Consider the following 19,131-nt stretch of genomic DNA (forward strand, 5'->3'; position numbering starts at 1 on the left):
GATGTCAGTGGTGGGTCACGGCCTCGCTGCTGTCTCCATCCCACTGAATTTCCCTAGATTGGGCTTGTTGAGCCCGCCCAGCGAGTTTCCCGGGCCAATTATAGGAAGCAGGTCTGGTGACATCATTTGATGACACGTCATCAGCCGGTTTCCTTAAAGGGACCATAGTCAACATTATTTTGACAGTTGTGTTGTCAGTGTTCATGTAAAATTTCTGTTAATGTGCTGTCTAACATCGAAACCTTTATTTTAAACACTTTGCATTCTTGGTCAGATTTATGTGCACCTTTGCAAATGGCTTAGCGAGTTGTTGTGAATGATGAGACACAAGGGTACCCCCACAATGGTAGTGAGGGTGAAAGGAATGGCTTGGGCATTGTAGGGATGCTTATGGAGGGACTCAGATCATGCAGGGAGGTTCTCTTCTCTTCCAATGGGCAGAAGAGACATCCCCAGGACACCAACGCAGCCTGGTTGCACATTGCACAGTAGGGCACAAGCAGGGATGTGGTCAGGAGGATCTGGCTGCAGTGGCGCAAATCTTTCAATAATCTCATTAGATCATGAAACATTCCTGCAAAGCCACACTCAACCTCATACTGCGGTGCCTCTCATCACTCTGCTTTCCCTACCATACCCCTGTACATCCTTACTCTCACCAATTTACCTTGCATCTCCACCCATCCCTCTCTCTATCTACATTATCACATCCCCATCTCACTAGCCACCCCTCACATTGACCCTCATCCAAGTGCAATCATACCAACTAACAATACACATGGGTACTTGGGTGTTTTATCCAATGTTCATGTAAAATTTCTGTTAATGTGCTGTCTAACGTCGAAACCTTTATTTTAAACACTTTGCATTCTTGGTCAGATTTATGTGCACCTTTGCAAATGGCTTAGCAAGTTGTTGTGAATGGTGAGACACAAGGGTACCCCCACAATGGTAGTGAGGGTGAAAGGAATGGCTTGGGCATTGTAGGGATGCTTTATGGGATGGTGCCAACCTGGTGCATCATGTGGCAATCAGAGTGTAAGCATCAAGTGAAGTCAATCTGGCCATGGTGAGGCCATCCTTGGCAGCAATGTCCTTGGGTGTTGATGCCCTGTGTCCAATGCAGCATCAGATGATTGCGGAGAAGGTTGGTGGTGTTGTTGTTGGTGCTGCTGGTGTTGGTGCTGATCGTGGTCAGATTCTGAGGATAGTATAAACGGCACCCATGTTGATGGATTAGATGGTAGGTGAAGTAGAGATGACAGAAACATTCTGTCAATGGTGAGAGAGTTATTCTAATGAGGTGATACTGGATGGAGAGTGGAAATTGGAAAGCCTGCAGAATCTGAGCCGGAAATGGACTGAGAAACAGCTTGTGGCTGAGGAATGTAATGATCTGTCAGGTGGGAGCTTTTACTGTACATTTGAAACTGTCAAGTAATCAGCTGGAGCAATGGCCACTGAACTCCCGCCTCAGGTTGACAGCCGTGGTCTCCGAACAGCGTGGTTCCTGTGGCCATGAAGTTAAAGTGAAAAGTTACATTAAAAAAGCATGTTATGCTCTGTCAACTAGATGTTACTGAGATTAATTAGGTCCCCCGCCGCTGCCTGTCGGTCTGTTCAGCACTGACAGACCCGACATTGGGAAAGGTGACCTGCATAGATAATGACCCCTGATTTAGGACAATTGGCAAATGTCAGGGCAGCTCATCTCCCTGAAACCTCTTCCATCAGAAAGGGAAAAATCAAAACCATGGAGTCATATCTAGTTACAAAGTTCTGTACATTCAAGGTGGGGATGTTTAATGACATGACCCGAGTCCTTCAGGTAAGGAATGATGAGGAGTGAATCCAATTGTCATTGAGTAAGATCTTGTGGCATACAGCTATCTATAATAATTGCCTGTTATTGGCCGTTTCACGTGCAAGGATGGTTACGTGCAGCAGTAGGGGGTGATCTTACACAGTGCATTAGGGTACCTTCCTATTATATCTCTGATTTATCTGACCTGCAAGATTGATGTTACTATTAGAAAGAATGACATGCATTTCTATTGCATCTTTCACAACCACCGGACTTGTACTATTTGAAGTGTAGTCACTGTATTGGTGTAAACAATAGAAAATGTTCCATTCTCCAGCACTGACTTTTCTCACATTATGGTGAAAAATCCACAAAATTACCGTATATTATTGTTTAGGTGAAGTATTGATTTTACAAGTCAGAGTTTGTTCTATGCAGAATGAATAGAAACTATTGTAATCTTGATTGTGCATTACAGATAATTATCCAATGAATATCTAAGATCCCAAGGATCTTCAGCCTTTGTGAATTATGACAACATTTCGCACAAATAAGCGTCAGTAATAGACTGTCTGCATTGCAATATTGACTTAAGGTTAGGCTTTGACTGCATCTGGAGTGAAGATAAATCTTTTAAGTGATGAAAATCACTTTCACTTCCGTCCATCATGTGGAATAACAACTGATTTGTATTAACCCCATTCTCTGCATTAATCAGCCGGAATTTGACTGATGTAATTACAACACAACTTGTGATTATACTGCTCTCCTGAATTAAATGAAAACATCTTGGAGTGCTTAATAAATGGGAAAGAAGACTGAATTGTTAAAAAAGAAAGGAAACTTAGAGAGAGGGGGGGTGGTAATGGTTAAAGAGAAGGGTTCTTAGGAGGCTTTTGAAGGCAGACAAGTGAAAGCAACGTTGGGAGAGAATCTAGAAAACATTGTAGAGGTTGAAAGATCAAATTCTAATGGTGGAGCAGGGAACAAGAAGTAATCTGTTGTCAGTGGCATGGAGGGTAAAGCCTGGGATATAGTGAAACCCATTGCTCAGATAGGGGCACTGAGGCTGTGAAGGGATTTGAAGGCAACGACAAGCATCCAGAAATGTAGTTGCTACAATATAGGGAACCAGTGAAAATTGGTCAGTATTGATAGATGTGTGGGATTTTGTGCAGGTGAAGGCATGGGATGCAGAGTTATGAATTAGCTGCCATTTATGAGGTCAGTGAGGAGAGCATTTGAAGTGATGAAGCATGATTTAGGGTTTGTATAGCAGTACGGGAGAGGTAGGGGTATAACTGGCAGATGTTTTACTAATTAAATAAAGTTGTCTTGACCAAGGAGGGTGTTAAATTGGGAGGAGGGCTGTTTGGAGTTGAAGGAGTAATGACTGACAAGCAAATGGCCTCAAATTTAGGCACACACAAGTCCATAAGATAATCACATTTATTACCACGTGAAGTTGGAGGATATGGAGGAAGAAGGTTGGGATTGTCTTGGACTCTGGAATTATAGGAGAAGTGATTGTTTAGAGCAAGTGACAGTACTGTTTGAAGTTATGAACCTCTAACTGCTGACATTCTGTGGTCTACAGTCCATGATGTGACCACAAGGATGGCTTTTGGTAGTAGGGCAAATGGTGGGTTGGGAGATTGTGTGGGATCTGGTGGTGATGAGGAAATTAGGGTGACAGCAAGGTAGACTGATGGAGACTTTAATGCTGGTGCAGGTACTGAGCCCACAGAGAGGGGATTAGGGATTATGGCATTTCTGAGCAAGGTGGAGGTAGCTTCTTACCCCCAAGGACAGGATGATAAGGTGGGGAGCAAAGCAAGGAGGAGATGGACCTGTCAGTGATTGACAGGGTGAGTGCTCATGTGAAGTAAGGTTTGCCCATGGACATGGGTAGTGGAGTTTAAGTGAAGTGGGAGGTTGAGAGATGTGAGGAGGACAGTGAAATCAGAGCAGGCAGGGCAAGGTAAGTTTAGCCTTAGGTTTAAATTGCCAACGATGAGGAGACAATCAGTGCAGAAAGCATGTGAGAAGAGAAGAGCAAATAATTCATGTAGCCTGTGAGATGGGAGATTGGAAACAATTAGGTTTTTGAAGCAGAGGTGGTAAAGAGTGAGGTGGATGAGTAAGGGCATAGGCCAAAATTAGACCCAAAGATGAGTGCCTCTCAGGAAGGACATAATGGCCTTGGAGGGGATGCAGTGCAGATTCAACAGAATGGTACAGAGGTTAAAAGGGTTAAATTATGAGGACAGATTTTTCTTTTTAAATTATTCATTCATGGGATGTAGACATCACTGGCAAGGTCAGCACTTATTGCCCATCCCTAATTGCCCTTGGGAAGGTGGTGGTGAATCACCTTCTCGAACTGTTGCAGTCCGTGTGGTGAAGGTACTCCCACAGTGCTGTTAGGGAGGGAGCTCCAACAACGATGAAGGAATGGTGATATATTTCCAAGTCAGGATGGTGTGTAACTTCGAGGGGAATGTGGAGATGGTGGTGTTCCCATGCGCCTGCTGCTCTTTTCCTTCTAAGCGGTAGAGGTCGCGGGTTTGGGAGTTGCTGCCGAAGAAGCCTTGGCGAGTTGCTGCAGTGCATCTTGTAGATGGTACACACTGCAGCCACTGTGCACCGGTGGTGGAGGGAGCTATGTTTAACGTGGTGGTTGGGAATTCAATCAAGCGGGCTGCTTTGTCCTGGATGGTGTTGAGCTTCTTGAGTGTTGTTGGAGCTGCACTCATCCAGGCAAGTGGAGAAGATTCCATCACACTCCTGACTTGTGCCTTGCAGATGGTGAAAAGGCTTTGAGGTGTCAGGAGTTGAGACACTCGCCACAGAATACCCAGCTTCTGACCTGCTCTTGTAGCAAAGTATTTATGTGGCTGGTCCAATCACATACACTTGTCTTGTATTCCCTTGAGTATAGAAAAATGAGGGCTAATCTAATCCAGGCATTCAAAATGATAGAAGAATTTTATAGGGTAGATAAAATGAAACTATTTCCTCTGATGGGAAATCTAGAACAAGTGGGCAAAATATTAAAATTAGAGCCAGACCATTCAGCAGTGAATTCAGGAAGGACTTTTTCACGCAAAGGTTGGTGGAAATCTAAAACTCTCTCCTCACTCAAGCTTGAGGTTGCTGGGTCAATCAAAAACTTTCAAGACTGAGATCGATAGATTTTATTGTTAGGCAAGGATATTAAGGGATTTGGATCAAAGGTAGACAGATGGAGTTAAGATACAGATCAGCCATGATCTAATTGAATGGCAGAACAAGCTCGAAGGGCTGAATGTTCTACTCCAGTTCCTGTGTTCCTATGCGGCATGGCCTATATAGCAATTTAGGTGGGGGCCTGGGTGAATTACATAGCCTGCTAAGACATTCTCAGTGAGAAAGAAAGACCCTTTATCAATGAGTCAGATTTCAGTCAGTTTGGAACAAGTGGACATTGGCAGTCAGTCCAGGAGAGACAAGAGCCTGGGATAGTGGCTCAGTAGTACCATTGGGAAATTGTAATGGATGGGATAGGAAATCAACATGGACATAGTGTCGTGGGTCAGGAAGAAGGAAGGAATAGGAGAGGCCAAGATTGGAGAGAGGAAAGGCTGGAGATGAGGTGGAAAAGCATGTAGGGCAGGAAGAAGGTAGATGGTGAGTCAGAGGAGCTAGGATCTGGAGAAGCAACTAATATGTTCAACCAATAGTTACAATATTAACAGTTCATGGGAGTTTGGGAATAGTTTGTTCGTTGCTTCGAGTGATGATCCTACAGAGCAATGATGAGGATGAAAGGGATGAGTTGAGGCATTTAACAGTGGTTGACTATATTGTGAAACTCTACTAATTACATTTCCAGCAGTATGTCTTTTGGAATGAAACCAGGAGAAATTGTTTTTGAAATGCTGGAGATCCCCAGTGCCTATTGTTCACTCTGTTGCCTTGTGGCTCTCTAGCAATTCACATCCTTCAACTCCTCACATCGTACCATCTTTTAAGCTCATAGTCACAAATGATTTCCTATGTGCATAAGGTATGGCAAAATCCCGTTCTTTATTAGCAAATTTACAATTTCACTACAGCTAACACAGAGAAAGTCTCCTCATATCTTTTCCAAAACAGTCTATTGCTAATATTTTTCTCTGCACATTAGTTTAACAAATATGTAAAAACAGTTGCAAATATCATTAAAAATAATGAGAAAAATATTAAAGCAAAACAAAAGCAAAATACTATGGATGCTGGAAATCGGAAATGAAAGCAGAAAATGCTGTAAATACTCGGCGGGTCAGGAAGCATCTGTGGAGAGAGAAACAGGTGGATGACCTTTTGTCAGAACTTGTCAAGGTTAGAGACGTAACAGGTATTAAGCAAGTACAAAGGCAAGGATAGGGGGAGGGGAGAAAAGAAAGCAAGGGAAGGTGATAGGGTGGAAAGCAGGAGAGATTAAATGACAAAAGGGATGATGATGCAAGGCAAAAGGAGATAGTAATGGGACAAGAAAAGAAACAAAAGATGGGTCTCAACCACACCTGGAGCACTGTGAGCAGTTCTGGGCATCACACCTCAGGAAGGATATATTGGCCTTGGAGGGAGTGCAGCGTAGGTTGACCAGAATGATACCTGGCCTCCATGGGTTAACTTACGAGAGGAGATTACATAAATTAGGGTTGTATTCTGTAGAATTTAGAAGGTTAAGGGGTGATTTGATGGAAGTCTTCAAGATATTAAGGGGCACAGATAGGATAGATAAAGACAAACTATTTCTGCTGGTTGGGGAGTCTAGGACTCAGGGAGCATAGTCTAAAAATTAGAGCCAGACTTTTCAGGAGTGAAATTAGGAAACATACAAAGGGTGATAGAAGTTTGGTACTCTCTTCTACAAACGGCAATTGATGCTAGATCAATTGTTAATTTTAAATCTGAAATTGATAGATTTTTGTTAACCAAAGCTATTAAGGGATATGTGCCAAAGGCTACAGCATGGAAGAAGGCCATTCAGCCCATCGAGCCCATGCTGGCTTTAGAGTTAGATCGCAGATCGGCCATGATCTCTTTGAATGGAAGAACAGGTTCGAGGGGCTCATGTTCCAATGTTCCTATGTCTAGAGAAGGTGTAACTGGAATATCAGAATCAGCAGCAACAATTGCTGTCCAAAAAAATAAGGGCCGAGGTTATGATCTGAAATTGTTGAACTCGATGTGGAGTCCAGAAGACTGTAAAGTGCCTCATAGAAAGATGAGCTGTTGTTCCTCGCGGATACGTGAGCTTCATTGGAATAGTGAAGTAAATATTGAGATATATTCTTGAATGACCTACTAGAGTGAAAAATTATGTTCAATCCTACTTGATTAGAGCCTGTTGAAAATAATCTAATTTAACTTCTTAAAATGTTCTATTTTTCTTTAAGTACAAAAACTCCAATTATGAAAAATATCTATAAAAATCATTTAATGCCAAGATATTGTATTAACAATGATTCATTTGTGCACTGGACTCTGTTTTCCAATTTAAATGCTGATACTATGCAATGCTAATAACTGTGGCCAAATTAATGCTTACCTTTTGAATTAGGACCCCAGGGTGTTAATTTAAGGGAGGGCACTTTTTAGAAAATAAACAACACAACACACCATAAATCATGTGAGCAGAGAAATTATTGTTGCTAATGATCTTTAAAATCACCTCCGCAACAAACAACACCTCATGGAGACGCAGTACAACTCACTGAGTAAAAGTGGGAGCTCCACATCTTCTGCTAGCAGTTTATTTTATTACCAATTCCAGAAAGTGTTCCTCACAACTCCAGGGAACAATTGTCTAATAAATTAACCGTGAGCTTTAGCAACCCAAAGCTTTTTAGCACATTTTTTTCCAAATGAGACTAATGACTGCAGAATGTCTATCCTTTGTGATCTAATTTACTGCAGACCGGCATCTTGCATTTTTTTGCTTTTTTTTAAAAAACCTAAGCATTTTCTTCCCTCTTGCAAATTTTTTTTCTTCTCTTCTCGTCCTCGAAGTGATCATGGGTACTGGCCGTTCGGGTGGCACTTTGCCCGTTCTTCGCCTGTGAGCCTGCTGAATGCCTATTGCCTACACTACTGGGGCCGCTCCTCACGGCCAATCCCGATTCCGTTCAAGCACGCTCGGCTTTCCAGCAGGAGTCACTGAATAGCGAACCCAAATTAATTTTTGGGTACTAAGGGAATCAAGGGGATAAGGCAGGAAAGTGAAGTTGAGGTAGAAGATCAGCTTATTGAATGGTGGCGCAGGCTCAAGGAGCCGAATGGCCTACTCCTGCTCCTATTTCTTATGTTCTTACGTTCTAACCATACTAATTTTCCCCCCTCACCAGTCCAATGCTGCTGGGGCAAAGCAGAACATTTTCAATGTTTGCTTTCGAAAGATCATTTAAATTTTAATTAAGTAATTCTCAACCCCCTGCCCCCTCCCCGCATCCCCACATGCACACACCCCAGAGGAAATATTGGCTTAAGACTGATAAAAGTCCAAAGAAGGCAGAGATGTTAGAGATTTGGTTCACAATGGGTTAAGACTGAGGCACTTTACATGATATCATGACATTGGAAGGATATTTAGTTACTGAGGGAGGCTAAAACAACAGAAGTCAGCTATTTACAATGGCAGGCGAACAATGCACTCAGGATTTGTGTACATTCAAATGCTATTTTCTTGAGATGAATTACTGAGGGGCAAAGCAGCATAAAAGCATACTCGATAGTTCTTGTTAAACAAGCACATTTTCCATAATTGTACTGCCAGCTAAGCAAACTGCTTACATTGAGATGATTTATTTATGCACATTTCTGTATTTATGATGCCGTTATTTGTATTTTTATTTCTGTTTTTCATTCGCAGGACAGGGCAAGGAATTATTTTCCTCCTCAATAAGATGTCTGATCTCGGCTAAGACGAGAGGATTTTGGATGAGTTCTTCTCCTTGCAAAATAAGTTTAGCATTAGGAAGGATCATGACAAATATTAGCTTTAAGTCTATTTACAATATATTTGTATTGCATAACAGGAGCCTTGTAAAATAGAAACAGCTGTATGCAATGGTATTTTATTTCCTATAGTAAAATATTCTACTTGCTTTTGAGATACAAATTAACCAGTTATGTATACTAACCCAATAAAACCCTTACAAAAGCTACAGTGATATGATAAAGTAACTCCTTTATTCCAGCCACAAACCTAAAGACTGCAATTGATCTGTAACAGGTACCTTATTACAACCAGCATGAAAAAAAATAGAATCAATGTTGAAACAAAAATTTGTCTTGTAAGCAATCTGGAATGAAATGTGTTGACACAGCATACATAGCATTCTGTAAAGCCATTTCTGCATGCTTTTCAAGCACAGCCATCTCGAGCTGGGAGAGATGAATAATTGACTGATTGCTGCATAATTCAACATACTGTTGTAAAAATTCAAGGTCTGGCAAATTTGAAGCTTTTTTTATTGAGACTGAGGTTAAAGTTTCAATCAACCTTGAAGTAAAGCTCTTCAAAAAGGCAGGGATTAATTATTTATTCTAGATTTATTTATTTCTGCAATCCAAAGGTTTTTTTTTTAAACATTTTTTAAAACTTTCTTATGGCAGCCCCCACCAACAGCCCCTCCCACACACCATTACTATTCCATTGCCTCGCTGGGCTGTGAGTGTGTCTGAGCAGCAGCAGTTGTTGGCTCATATGTCAAAATGTGTCAGGATTAAAATGGTAGAACTGGCATTCAACAGCAATTGGCTTTTCAATCAATAATGCAATCAATGTATTTCACAGATATTTTGCCGTATCTAAATTACTCCGCCTAGATGATGTACACAGAGCGAGTGTTTTTATAATTCAATAGAGTGCACTGCCAGAGGACGTTGGATATTGTTGTTCTACTTCAAGATGCACTGCAGCTGTGGTTTTAAAGCTCAGAAAATAATAGATCTATTTTAATCTGTGCAGCTAGCTCAACCTCCCATCTTCTTCCATTTAACGTACTGCACATTAACAGCTGCTTACCTTCACCCATTCCTTCGACACCCAAGCGCAGAAATGAATGAGCTGGCCCACATCTTCAACACCCATCTCCCTCCACAGGAACAGGTGGGAAGTATACCACTAGAAGTCAAGACAGTGTAGGTTCTCTCTCTGGATGCATCACACCGTCACCACTTCCCGCCCCCGCACCCCCGTTCCATGCACTGGAATACACAAAGTCAATTAATCTACCTTGTAGTCCAGCTGATAAAGGTCCAATTGTAATGCTGGCATGATGGTGTACCCAGGCATCAGCAGCTAATATGACTAATCTATTAAATGTGAAGCACCCCTCATTACTATTACACCATTGAGCTACACAAAAGTATAGAAGACTTCAGAAGTAAGACTCTGAGATATATTGTTCGCAAATTCTTTGACAATTCTTTTTACCCAGTTGGGGTTCGCAAGATAAAAGAAAAACCTTTCACGACCTCAGGATATCCCAAAGCATTTTCCAGCCAATGAAGGACTCTTTGAAGTGCAGTCACTGTTTTAACGTAGGAAATGCAGCAGCCAATTTGTACACAGCAAGCTCCCATAAACAGCAATGTGATAATGACCAAACAATCTGTTTTTTTTAGTGATAAATATTGGACAGGACAGCAGGGATAACTCCCCTGCTCTTCTTCAAAATAGTGCCATGGGAACTTTTCTGTCCACATGAGGGGGCAGACGAGGCCTCAGTTTAACATCTCATCCAGACAGCACTTCCAACAGTGCAGCACTGTCTCAGTACTGCGCTGGAGTGTCGGTCTAGAATACTTGTACTTAAGTCTCTGGAGTGGAACTTGAACCCACAACCTTCTGACTAAAAGGCAAGGGTGCTACCAACTGATCTATGACTGACACTTGTGACTTGTGTTCCAGCAAGCTCTTTGTTAGAAAAGGAGGCAAAGAACTGATTACAATTATCAAATGGTCGCCAAGTGCTTTTCTCAGCTTTTCTGCCTTTTATTCCAACATTCTAAGCATTGGATTGTGTACTATAACCACTTGTAGATAAATATCTGTATTTACAATTATCTCTCAAAATACCACAGTGTGTGTTTAAGGAGTTGGGTGATTTTTGTTTTTGTAGTTTGGTGTTCTTAAAATGCAGGGCATTACAATGGATTGAAACCAATTGATCAGCCAATTTGTCAGTTTCGTAACACAGCAGAAGTAATATTCTCTTGTGCATCGAGGAAAAATGCGACTGGGACATGTGCAAATTTACCTTTGAGATTGCACAGACACGAATACTGTTTTGCATACATTTTATGTATTGCAGGCAATTTTCCCCATATTCGTGCATGCACAAAATTGTAGAATATGGTTGCCTTAACTATGGGCGGAACCAGCCACTTTGGCTGTATTGAGTTGTTTTTGCGGTTAATTTGCATGCTGTAATAAAACATGTTTGAACCCAGTGTTAATTATGTGCAAGCTCTGGAAATATAAATAGGCACACTGCAACACTGAGCTGCAGGAAAGGAATATCAGAATGTTACTTCCAGGATATGCTGAGACAGAACATGCAAGAGCACAAAGATGGAGCAGAAGATATCCTGTGGTTGTATTCTGAATAGGGATTCATTTTATTTAATGCAATACTTTAGCTGCAATATGATGACATAAGTTGCGCTTGCAGCATACAATCTGCGTGGCGTATTATACGAGCTACCTTGCGGTACTGAGCTTTATCGAGGAGCTTGGATTGTGGCAACCTTAGTGACAGAGAGAGTGGAAATGTTGTCAGTGGATTTTGTTGTGCGAGCACTGTATTAGGTTGGTGAGTTTTGGTGGTTGTAACAGAGCTTTAGGTTTACTCGATTCAGGTGGGGTGGATCCTGCTCCAGATGCTTGGTGTATGGGCAATGTGGGGAGTGCAATCAAGGTGCTGACCTGATGCTGGCAGTGAGCCAAGAATGGGAAGCAGATTTGGAAGAATCTCCTCAGGGAGTACACAGTAGGGTACATTTTATAAATGTGACACTTCCGGCCCATAGCCTTATCTGAATAGAGTGCATATCAAGAACTTGTGGGTGGACGTCCCGTGATGTAATGTCCACTCATTTTAACGTGTGGAAAATCGGGGGCAAGCCCACATTTTTCAGCTATGCACTCCAACTGAACAGGGCAAAGCGTGAGGAGTGCGCATCTGTAAAATTTTCCCCAGTGTCTCAGCACATTTGTTTTTTGCCAGGGGTCCTTTTGGTGATGAACCAAACAATTAATATGACTGGGTGAACTGTTCTTGATTTCTGTCCAAAGTTGTGAGTTGACTTTTTAAAATAAATTCTAGGTTGAGCAAACCTTTCCCAGTTGCGTTGAAAGTTCCAGTGGCTTTCCCTTTGCAAAACCAAATTGAAATGTATTAGGCAGCTGACAGCTGCTTTGCTTAGGGTGGCTGATCGGCATATCTATTTACAGAGTACAATGGATCAGCAACAGAAAACACTGATAGCTTCATGCGCTGGAATCCTCGCATTAATAGATTGTGCACATGTACACCGCCACAGAATCCCTTTTAACAATCAGTTGGAAGGGATTGTGCTCTGTCAACATTCAGGCAGTCTGCGATGTACACAACATCACCCATATGCTGACTAATTCCCAAGGATCCCATCATAACATGTTCATTCTGCCACAGTCATTACTTCCCAGGTGCAAGGAGATAGAAGGTAGCTACAGATAGAAGATTGTGCCGAGGAAAGCCTAAGCAAATTCCGCTGATTGCTTACTGAATTTGGCTTTTCCTGCCACAGGCAACAATATTGACAACTTGCATTTATATAGCACTTTTACCATAAAAAAAAATGTCCCAATGTGAAATAAGATGTGGTCACACTGGCAGGCAGAAGTGGAGTCCAGCCACATTGTTGGTGGTAAACCTGTCATGGAGAAAAAAATCCAGCCCAATACATTTGTAGAGAATGTAAAGCATATTGTCAAGGTGCAAGGAGTTATATTAGTTTCCTGAAGCAATGAAGATCAAAATATGAATTATAGACTGTATTGTATCATGTTTTAGCATTTAGATAAGGTCAATAAATGTCAGTGGCTCAGTGGGTAGCACTTTTGCTTCTCAGTCAGAAGGTTATGGGTTCAAATCCCACACTGGAAACTTGAGTGCAAAAATCTCGGCTTACACTCCAGGGCAGTGCTGAGGAAGTGCTGCACTTGAAGAGGCATTACATTTTGGATGAGATGATAAACCGAGGCCCTGTCCGCTCTCTCAGGTGGATGTAAAATATATTATGGCACTATTTCGAAGGAGAGTAGCGGAGTTATCCCCGCTATCCTGGCTAATATTTATTCATCAATCAACATCACTAAAACAGATTATTTGGTCATTATCACATTGCTGTTTGTGGGAGCTTGCTGTGTGCAACTTGGCTGCAGCATTCCCTACATCACAACAGTGACTACACTTCAAAAAGTACTTCATTGGCTGTAAAGTGCTTTGGGACGTCAGGTGGTCGTGAAAGGTGCTATATAAATGCAAATCTTTCTTTTTTCGGGTTTTCCTGGACACTTAAGATTTTATTTTTCATTCTCTCTCTCAGTTGCAACTAAGCAAACATTTTGGAGAGGAAATTAAGGGTTAAGCTGGCTTCCATGGAGAATGTGACTGAATGTGCACTTTCAATTAGAAATAATTGAGTTAAGTAGGGCAAATGATTAACTTCTTGATAGATTTTTTAAAAAAATCAATTAAACTCCATTGCGGCAATGCGCTGAGAGGAGGCTGCTTAGTCTAGTGCTGCAAACTGAACTCTTTTTTGGTTAGGTAGCAAAGGCCATAAAAAAGATGAAGCACTGTTTCCTATAATGTGTTCTTTACTTGTCACTACAACCCATAAATGCTGTTTTATCAGGACTGAAACTCATACTTCCCGGTCAGCGAACTAATCAACTTGTGCCAAAGCTATCCAATCTGCAGCAGCTGCGTCTAACCAATTTTAGTATAAATTATTTTTTAAATTCATTTTCTATTAAAAATCATCCGTCATGAAAAATTGAAATCCAGTCATCCATTGAAACCTATAGGGTTACCATCAACATCTCCATCCTTCACTCTAACATCTGACTGATTCCAATATGCTTGATCCACACTTCTGGGAATAAGCTGCCCAGTGACTTACTGTAAAAGGAAGAAATAGGTGAAAGCTTAAATGGTCAATAGTTTTGAAGAAGTATTTAGTGTCTGTTTGCTAAATTTTGGACTGAGTGATATTAAATTAACGACACTAACAATGGTTTCAATCATAAAAAAAAATCATGGCTTAACATCTACCCTGCACAACAAAATAAATATGTAACTGGCACTGGAAAGAAGTGAGCAATTTGCTCCAGCAAAGATGTTTGCGTATCTGTGCCACTCAAGAAACGAAGGGTGTTACAACTCTGTCCAATCCTTTTCTTACCTGATATCCTCATATACACACTTCTTGGAAAAGTCATTAAGGGAGCTGGCAGGAGAGCAAATCCGAGTTGATAGGACAAAGAGGCTAATCACACCACCACTAATGCCACCATGGCAGAAATTAGCTAATAGAGCACAGTACAAGATGTAACTGGGGACATTGCTGATTTGTACAGCTCAGTTACCCACTGCCCTAACCAACTGAGATATTGGAGGACTTCCTTTTAATATTAAGAAAGATTTGCCTTTCACAACCACCGGATGTCCCACAGCACTTTATAGCCAATGAAGTACTTTTGAAGCATAGTCACTGTTGTAATATAGGAAATGTCTCAGCCAATTTGTGCACAGCAAGCTCCCACAAATAGCAATGTGATAATGACCAGATAATCTTCATAATAGTGGCAAAGAATCTTTTACATCCACCTGAAATTGCAGACGGGGGCCTCCGTTTAACATCTCATCCAAAAGACTGGTACTCTGACAGTGCTGCACTCCTTCAGCACTGCATTGGTGTGTCAGCCTAGATTGTTGTGTTCAAGTCTCTGGAGTGGAACTTGAACCCACTGATTGAGAGGTGAGGGTGCTACACAGCTGGCATAAAATTTGGGTGCATCTCATGTTGACTCAGTCATGAACTGTTCATTATTTTAGTTATTCAGAAAATGAAGTTTTCGAATTCTTGAAGTAGCTTCAGTCTTGGCTCATTGGTAGAAACATAGAAAATAGGTGCAGGAATAGGCCATTTGAGCCTGTACCACCATTCAATAAGATCATGGCTGATCGTTCACCTCAGTACCCCTTTCCTGCTTTCTCTTCATACCCCTTGATCCCTTTAGCTGTAAGGGCCATATCTAACACCCTCTTGAATATATCCAATGAACTGGCATTAACAACTCTCTGAGTGAAGAAGTTTCTCCTTATCTCAGTCCTAAATGGCTTACCCCTTATCCTTAGACTGTGTCCCCTGGTTCTGGACTTCCCCAACATCGGGAACATTCTTCCAGCATCTAACCTGTCCAGTCCCGTCAGAATTTTATATGTTTCTATGAGATACCCTCTCATCCTTCTAAACTCCAGTGAATACAGGCCCAGTCGTTCCAGTCTCTTCTCAAATGTCAGTCCTGCCATCCCGGGAAGCAGTCTGGTGAACCTTCGCTGCACTCCCTCAATAGCAAGAATGTCCTTCCTCAGGAGACCAAAACTGAACACAATATTCCAGGTGAGGTCTCACCAAGGCCATGTACAACTGCAGTAAGACCTCCCTGCTCCTATACTCAAATCCCCTAGCTAAGAAGGCCAACATGCCATTTGCCTTCTTCATCGCCTGCTGTACTTGCATGCCAACTTTCAATGACTGATGTACCATGGCACCCAGGTCTCATTGCACCTCCCCTTTTCCTAATCTGCCGCCATTCAGATAATATTCTGCCTTCGTGTTTTTGCCACCAAAACTGGATAAATTCACATTTATCCACATTATACTGCATCTGCCATGCATTTGCCCACTCACCTAACCTGTCCATGTCACCCTGCAGCCTCTTAGCATCCTCCTCACAGCTCACGCCGCCACCCAGTTTAGTGTCATCTGCAAACTTGGAGATATTACACTCAATTGCTTCATCTAAATCATTAACATATATTGTAAATAGCTGGAGACCTAGCACTGAGCCCTGCGGTACTCCACTAGTCACTGCCTGCCATTCTGAAAAGGACCCGTTTATACCGACTCTCTGCTTCCTGTCTGCCAACCAGTTCTCTATCTATGTCAGCCCATTACCCCTAATAACATGTGCTTTAATTTTGCACACAAATCTCCTGTGTGGGACCTTGTCAAAAGCCTTTTGAAAGTCCAAATACACCATATCCACTGGTTCTGCCTTGTCCACTCTACTAGTTACATCCTCAAAAAATTCTTGAAGATTTGTCAAGCATGATTTTCATTTCATAAATCCATGCCGACTTGGACCGATCCTGTCACTGCTTTCCAAATGCGCTGCTATTTCATCTTTAATAATTGATTCCAACATTTTCCCCACTACTGATGTCAGGCTAACCAGTCTATAATTACCCGTTTTCTCTCTCTCTTCTTTTTTTAAAAGTGGTGTTACATTAGCTACCCTCCAGTCCATAGGAACTGATCCAGAGTTGATAGACTGTTGGAAAATGATCACCAATTTCTAGGGCCACTTCTAGGGCCACTTCCTTAAGTACTCTGGGATGCAGACCATCAGGCCCCAGGGATTTATCGGCCTTCAATTCCATCCATTTCCCGAACACAATTTCACACCTAATAAGAATTTCCTTCAGTTCCTTCTTCTCACTAGACCCTCGGTCCCCTAGTATTTCCGGAACGTTATTTGTGTCTTCCTTCGTGAAGACAGAACCAAAGTATTTGTTCAACTGGTCTGCCATTTCTTTGTTGTTCCCCATTATAAATTCACCTCAATCTGACTGCAAGGGACCTACGTTTGTCTGCACTAATCTTTTTCTCTTCACATACCTATAGAAGGTTTTGCAGTCAGTTTTTATGTTCCCAGCAAGCTTCCTCTCGTACTCTATTTCCCCCCTCCTAATTAGACCCTTTGTCCTCCTCTGCTGAATTCTAAATTTCTCCCAGTCCTCAGGATAACTGCTTTTTTTTTAACAATTTATATCCCTCTTCCTTGGATTTAACACTATCCTTAATTTCCCTTGTTAGCCACGGTTGAGCCACCTTCCCCGTTTTATTTTTACTCCAGACAGGGATGTACAATTGTTGAAGTTCATCCATGTGATCTTTAAATGGACTGACATAGATAGAGAACTGGTTGGCAGACAGGAAGCAGAGAGTCGGTATAAACGGGTCCTTTTCAGAATGGCAGGCAGTGACTAGTGGAGTACCGCAGGGCTCAGTGCTAGGTCTCCAGCCATTGCCTATCCACCATCAACCTTTTAAGTATCATTCACCAGTCTATTCTCGCCAATTCACTTCTCATACCATCGAAGTTACCTTTTCTTAAGTTCAGGACCCTAGTCTCTGAATTAACTGCGACACTCTCCATCTTAATAAATAATATTATGGTCACTCTTCCCCAAGGGGCCTCGCACAACAAGCACTCTTACCTCTGAGTCATGAGGCTTTGGGTTAAAGCCCTACTCCAGACACTTGTGTGCATAATCTTGCCAAGGAGTGCTGTACTGCTGGGGGTGCTGTCGTTTGGATGAGACATTAAAGACCTTTCAGGTGGACATGAACAATTGCAAGGTAGTTATCGAAGGAGTGGGGGATTTTTCTTCGCCAACGATTATATCTTAACCAACATCATTAAAACCACTTAATTGGTCATTAAGTAACTACATTTACCAAAGTACTTCATTGGCTGTGAAGCACTTTGGATCTTCTTGAGGTCATGAAAGACTTTATTTAGTGGCATCATTGGTTTTAAGTATGGAAACCAGAGATTGCTGGACAGGGACCAGGTGTGAGGCCTTCAAAGGATACCAACTATGCAAGTCTGTAGTTTTCAAAGTAAGTATATTTTAAATAGTTTCAAGGCAAGAATTATATATAACAAAAATATCCTCGAGAGCTCGTTACTTTGATCTGAATTATACTACTGAGCACAAAGCAGTAGATTCAAAATATAATGTAATCTGAATTGACTGAATTCTTGGTATCTCCAGCACTAGACCTTTATTCAGAAAGCTGGGAGTTGAATTCACGCTTCAACTGACAATTCTGGCTATTCTCCAAATGATGAATTACATTGTTTGAGAAGTTGCCAGGTGGAGCACTTCATCTCTGGGGGGAAAAGAAGAAAATAAAAATCGAGTAGGCAACCAATCCCTCTGAACAGAAGAGGCGAGCTGTCCTTTGACCCGGAACAATACTGAGGGCTGTTGTGGTTCACTATCCTAGCTGAAATAAGACCATATGGAAACGCGGAGGGAAGGCAGGAAAAATATCGAGACCAATTTATTTATAAAGAAATCAGAGTTGTAGGTTCATTAACACAGCAAATAAAACTGAAATTAGGAGCAGACAGACATACCTATTGTCCTCTAAATGAATTACAACCAGTGAAGATTCAGTCACTTTGTGATTGATGAATGCCATCTGAATTTCAGCATTGGATTGGTATTTTAAATTCTCTGAGAGATATTGCTTATAAAGCATATTATTATTATAATACATAAATAACATTCGACACTTTCGGTTTAACGCATCTGTAGCTGTGTTTTACTCATTGCAGCTTCTATTATTCTTGAAGATGACAGAGGTGGTGTATTCTATAGGACAAATGGAATTTCTGATTTTGATGATGGATTCAAAGGCATATTGCACCACTTGAGAAGATCTTTAGTAATTTTAAAGTGCATTAGCGGCAAATTCAATGTGATTATATGCAGTCAGTTATATGGCATGGACTAAAGTAAGAGACAGAAACAATTCCAAAAGAAAAGTGGTTTGGCCCTATAGATTTAGATTGCAATATATCGATAAACATGTCTGAGAATAGGCTTTAAATGGAATTGATCAGCTTGGTTACACACTATTTCTAAAGCGTATGGAAAAATAAGCAGATTCTGAAGAAAGTATGGGTAGAAATTCATCTCCTGGACACCCATTTTGCATCTGTAAAATGGTCGCTACCTCTCCGAATTTCACACACCCATCTGTACAGGAAGTGCGCCTCATGCCATATTCAGTCGAGTGCTATTTGGTCATCTCCGGTGTCCGCCTGAAGTCAATAAGGTCGAATGAATATTTTATCACTGCGGGCCCTAATCCTGTTTTTACAACCCTTCTTCCAAATTCAACTTCCTGAGCACTGGATCGATCCATTCTAAAACCCACCT

Source organism: Pristiophorus japonicus, chromosome 10 (assembly GCF_044704955.1).
Source record: "Pristiophorus japonicus isolate sPriJap1 chromosome 10, sPriJap1.hap1, whole genome shotgun sequence".
NCBI classification, from domain to species: Eukaryota; Metazoa; Chordata; class Chondrichthyes; family Pristiophoridae; genus Pristiophorus; species Pristiophorus japonicus.